Genomic DNA, 6,087 nt, shown 5'->3' on the forward strand with positions numbered 1-6,087 from the left:
ATGTAGCATATTGGTTTGATGTGTGCTAGATGCCTAGTTGCTGTTTTGAACAGCTTGTCCTTTAAACTTGTATAGTGTATGTGTTGAACCATTGCTCCATTTTGAGTGTGTTCTATATGAAACTTGCTTGATTTTGCATGTAGTTTCATATTATCATGTTGCATCCTTGTTTTGAGTGTGTTTGCTTGATGGTTGTATGCATTTTGCATCAATGTCATGTTTAACTTGTTTTGCTCATATCTTCTAGGCCGTAGCTTCAAATCTAATGAACTTTATATGTAACTTGACTAGAATCTTGTGTAGATCATATTGGTGCATCTTAACTTGCTTTTTAACAACTTGAACATGAGGTTTATTCAGATCTGGACCAATTTCGAAATTTGCATATGAGGACTTACCGGAATTGTTATATGGTGTTCCCGGCCTTATTTAAACTTGCTTTGTTGTGTTGCTCTTGTATGCATCATCTCTTGCCATGAGTAGCTACATGTAGCCTTGTCATGCATCATGCTTGATTTTGCATCATGCGTTGTATATGTGTGGTGTGTTTACCATGTTGTGTGCTTCTCTCGATAGTTCCCGTTTCGTTGCGATCGTGAGGATTCGTTCGTGTACGCTTGATTCGTCTTCATGGCTTCATCTTATTCATGGACTCGTTCTTCTTCCTTGAGGGATTTCAGGCAAGATGACCGCTACCCTGGATCTCACTAATATCATTGCTATGCTAGTTGCTTCGTTCTATCGCTTTGCTGCGCTACCTATCATTTGCTCTTCAAGCCTCCCAAATTGCCATGTCAGCCTCTAACCTTTACACCATTCCTAGCAAACCATTGTTTGGCTATGTTACCGCTTTGCTCAGCCCCTCTTATAGCGTTGCTAGTTGCAGGTGAAGTTGAAGATTGCTCCATGGTGGACAGGATTGTGTTTGGGATATCACAATATCTCTTATTTAATGAATGCATCTATATACTTGGTAAAGGGTGGAAGACTCGGCCTTATGCCTGGTGTTTTGTTCCACTCTTTCCGCCCTAGTTTCTGTCATATCGGTATTATGTTCCGAGATTTTGCGTCCCTAACGCGGTTGGGTGATTTATGGGACCCCCTTGATAGTTCGCTTTGAATAAAACTCCTCCAGCAAGGCCCAACCTTGGTTTTACCATTTGCCTCACCTAGCCTTTTTTTCCTTGGGAGCCGCGCTCTCGAGGGTCATCTTTATTTTACCCCCCCCCCCGGGCCAGTGCTCGTCGTGAGTGTTGGTCCAACCTGTCAGCCGCCGGTGGTCACCAGGGGCAACTCTGGGCTGGCCTACCGGAAGTTTGGACAATCCGGTGTGCCCTGAGAACGAGATATGTGCAGCTCCTATCAGGATTTGTCGGCACATTCGGGCGGCTTTGCTGGTCTTGTTTTACCATATCGAAATGTCTTGTAACCGGGATTCCGAGTCTGATCGAGTCTTCCTGGGAGAAGGAATATCCTTCGTTGATCGCGAGAGCTTATCATGGGCTAAGTTGGGACACCCCTGCAAGGTATAAACTTTCAAAAGCCGTGCCCGCGGTTATGTGGCAGATGGGAATTTGTTAATGTCCGGTTGTAGATAACTTGACACCAGATCTGAATTAAAACGCATCAACTGTGTGTGTAGCCGTGATGGTCTCTTTTCGGCGGAGTCCGGGAAGTGAACACGGTTTTGGGTTATGTTTGACGTAAGTAGGAGTTCAGGATCACTTCTTGATCATTGCTAGCTTCACGACCGTTCCGTTTGCTCTCTTCTCGCTCTTATTTGCGTATGTTAGCCACCATATATGCTTAGCCGCTGCTGCAGCCTCACCATTTTGCCCCTTCCTTTCCCTTTAAGCTTTGCTAGTCTTGATACCCGTGGTAATGGGATTGTTGAGTCCTCGTAGCTCACAGATTACTACAACAACAGTTGAAGGTACAGGTTATGCGATGGTCTTGACGCGAGAGCGATGATTGCTTGTTTTGGAGTTCTTCTTCTGCTTTTTCTTCGATCAGGGGATACGTTCCAGGTCGGCAGCCTGGGCTAGCAGGGTGGATGTCGTTTGAGTTTCTGTTTGTGTTTCATCCGTAGTCGGATGATGCTCTAATGTATTGTGATGTTGTATTCGTGTGGCATTGTATGCCTCTTGTATGTATCTCCATCTATTATGTAATGTTGATGTAAGTATATCCACATTGTAAAAGCGTCTTCAAGATGCGCTTCTATCCTTGGTGGGACCTTCGAGTTCTTTTAGGATAGGGTCGCATCTTGAGTGTGACAGGTAGACTAGTTTATAAAGTAATTTGTGATGTCTTATATGGAAACATGGAGAAACCATTGACTTCGTCGCTATTTGTGGCCTTTTTGCATAATGTATACATCATTTTAACAGAGTGTTTTAAAATGATCTGGTCGTGTGTGTGGCCATGATGACAGTCTCGCAGTGATCTGACCTCATCTACCTTTGGCTGTCTTCACAGTCGGTCCAAAAGGATCTGGTCGGTAGGTGTTGCCTCACGGTAGCTTTTCGGCAGCAGATCAAGTGGAGGAGGAGATGGTGGCCTAGCTGCTAAAGTGGGTGAGGATGCCACCGTCGTTGGCGGCGCCAGTGGGTGTCATTGTCCTCGTTGGAGGCAATGGTGGGGGCGTCCCTCGCTCCATTGTTTCCGGGGGAAACCTCAGATCTGGAGGAGGCTACCATTGACGGCGCCGCCCGTGGGCGTCGTAGCCCTCGTTCGAGGCGTTGAGGGGCCTCCTGGATCGGATGATTGCGACGTCTTCGTCGTCACCCCCGTGGGGGCATCATCTTTGGAGACATTCATCAGCTAGACGGACATATGGACGGCTAGCTGGTTAGGCGTCGGTAGGTGGTGGAGCGGTGCTTCATCCTACACATCGATGGCGGCGGATTTCAGCGGCACGACGCACTAGAGACTCGGCGTCCGATCGGTGGCGATGGACTCATGCAAGAGGACCACGCTATCTGGCATCGTGGTGGCGTCGATGGCAGAGAGGCCTGGCAATGTCGATGCGTCAATATCTGATCTGAGAATGGATTGAAGGATGAAGGAGGTGATGGCCCTTGCAGCATGCGCACGTGGTGCCCACTGAAAGTGCATCGGACCGGTGTGTAACCCAGTCCAGGTATTGTGGCTTGGATTGGGCGTCCGGTATTAGATGTTAGGTGTTGGTGTGATCTATGTTTGGTATTAGGCTCTAACATTCGGCACCCTTCATCACATGGATAGGAGTAGCGACAGGTGTTGTCAAGATGATGGCGTCAGGCTTACTGATGTATTACCTTGTAAGGGCTTTGTGAATAATTAATAAATGGCTACATGCATCGTCCAGATGCAGAGGCCGGAGGTACATCCTCCTTTTCAAAAAAAAAATAAAAGAGTGTTTTATATTGTGTGACAGAAATGTCACGCCAGTTGACGTGTCTCAGTTTTATGCCGCACTGTACAAAAAGATTGAGTGGTTGCGTCCTTGATACAATTGCAGGCCCCAGCTATTGACTCGAAACGGCATCCAAATCGGGTCAGCAAGAGTGCAAGACAATCGTATAGTTATTACGTACTTCTTCGTCCAGAAATACTTATCATTCAAATGGATGTATCTAGATGTATTTTAGTTTTAGATACATTCATTTTCATTTATTTTGATGACAAGTAATTTCGGACGAAAGGAGTACTACAAATTAGCTCGCTCTACTTAATTGATGTATATTCGATTTTGTGTGTTACGTTTCCGAAATATTTTAGCAGGCTTTAGCCATGGTCAAGTAAATATCTGGTTTCCCGCAAAAAAATAAGAAGTAGGTATCTTGTTACGATCGATGGCCTGGAATTAACGAGCCGATATGGGTGCATATCGACTATCTACTCGGCCAAGGCAACAATCAATGGTCTGAATATGAAAACGCCACTCTTAATGGGTTTGATATGAAAACGCGAGATGGGTAGAATGGAATATAAGTAACAATGCCAGATCGGTAATAAAACACAAAAGAGGACCCAAACTGAGGTTGTTGGTACCACAAATATGCAATTTTATTACAAATGCAACCGAAACACCCTTCCATACAAGTAAGAAAAACAAAAGCGCAAGCAGTTGCCTTTTAGCACAGCCGAATTAGTCGGGTCGGCGGGACATTTCACGCTGCAGAACAACAAAATGACGACCCAGAGAAACCAAGTGGAGTGAATACCAAATCCAGGTTTGTTGTATTCCTCGTGGCCGTTTCAAGAACTGAAAGACAGACCTGATCCATAGAGCTTGTCCTCGACAATGGCATCTAAGCGTTGCGCCATCTCTGGTGTCATATGATTCACCCAGTCTCCGGTCACCCCTTTCCTAAAATAGGATTCATGTGGGAACTTGTAAAACAGCCCGGACGCACCCGTCTTGTTCACTTGCAGTCCTTTCATTGTCTTGATGCTGCACAAGTTCACGATGTCTGCCGGCAACCCTACCGCCTCGTCGGCGGCCGAGAACGGCACCATGAGAAACTGTGCCAGTTTTATGACACTATCAACCGGATTGAGCAGCACCTCCTCGTACCTAAGGAACAATACCCTCTCCGGATTGGCTTTGCTTGCCCTCCAGTAACCGAGAAGGTGGTCCCACATGGGGCCGTCTGTGCTCTTGCCCTCGCATATACTCCCTCCGTTCCTAAATACTTGTCTTTCTAGACATTTCAAATGACTACTACATACGGATGTATGTAGACGTATTTTAGAGTGTAGATTCACTCATTTTGCTCCGTATGTAGTCACTTGTTGAAATGCCTAGAAAGACAAGTATTTAGGAACGGAGGGAGTAGATTCGAAGAGGTCGGAGAAGTGGCATGGGTGAATGGTATTGGCAAAGTGCCACATGGACACCAGCATATCCTTGGGCTCCCTGCACGTGGAAGTTTATATTTCCATTTCCTCTAAAGTAATTGGACGCCAACTAAAAATTTCCCATGCTTTTGAAGTTAGGTGGTTGTACAACATAAGTTTGACTTGCACGAAAATTAATGCACTTTATATTATGGAATGGAGGGACTATGAGGTAGGTAAGATTCTTAGAATTGTCTTAGATAACCATCATTGCAGTAAATGATAACAACGTAACGAATATTATGCCTATATTAATGGGTGTATATCATTTCATAATGTATAATTTGTTCAATTGAAACAGCCTAGCTGATTTGGTGGAAATTATTGATCGGTGATCAAGTTTGAAAGTCATGTGGATATCTCAAACGAACACAATGACAGTATAATTTTCCTAATTTATTAACATGCCCGTGATGTTGATGGGAGTATGAAGCCACTAAACCTGCAGATGTAGACGATCTTTGCGTTGGGGTTTTCAGCAAGGGAGGCGGGCAGCAGGGAGTGTTGCATGTGCGTGCTCAGGAGTCTAGGCGACGGCAGCGCCTCCAGCTTGGCATCGTGTCCTGCGCTGAACAGATCGTCAATGAAGGGGACGCACTCGTGTGGGTTCAGGCGGCGGAGCGGGTGGTCGGCGGCGGTGGGCGGGTACGCGGCCCGCCCCATGGTGGCGAAGGCCATGGCCTTCAGCCACGTGGTGCCGCACTTGGGCGGGCTTGTGAGGAGCACGTCGCCGGGGCGCGGAGAGAAGCGCCGCTGGAAAGAGAGGACCCCAGGGATCCTCTCGTGGAGCAGCCAAGCGCCCTGGTATTGGTGGTGCACAAAGCGGCCTAGAATGCCGATGGTCGGCAAGGTGGAGATGATGTGCCCGTACCCTTCGGGCGGGGTGATGCGGTCGTCGTCTTCGGCCCCGACAACGTCGTTGAACGGGACGGGGCCTACGAGGGAGCAGGATGCGCTTGGAGTTGGAGCGGCCATGGCCATGTGAGCTATGCGTCGTCGGTCTCTCCGATGGGCTGATGATGATGGCTCTGCTTTACTCATTCATTCTTGGCAACTAAATAGTACTTCCACCCTGCCCTTGGCTCGAGAGGTAGTGGGTGTATTCGAAAAGGTAATAGGTGTGTATTGTCTTTTTTCTCTTATATCTATTCTTGAATGAAAAGTCTTTGTATCGACGTTATGTATATTGCAACACAGTCCGAA

At 46.8% G+C, this 6,087-nt stretch overlaps 1 pseudogene; it reads right to left on the minus strand.

The window, feature by feature from the left end:
* Window positions 1–4,053: 4,053 nt before the first annotated feature.
* LOC119361100 lies at window positions 4,054–5,867 on the minus strand (annotated as a pseudogene).
* Window positions 5,868–6,087: the final 220 nt, after the last annotated feature.

The sequence above is a fragment of the Triticum dicoccoides genome, chromosome 2B (genome assembly GCF_002162155.2).
Source record: "Triticum dicoccoides isolate Atlit2015 ecotype Zavitan chromosome 2B, WEW_v2.0, whole genome shotgun sequence".
In the NCBI taxonomy this organism is placed as follows: domain Eukaryota; kingdom Viridiplantae; phylum Streptophyta; class Magnoliopsida; order Poales; family Poaceae; genus Triticum; species Triticum dicoccoides.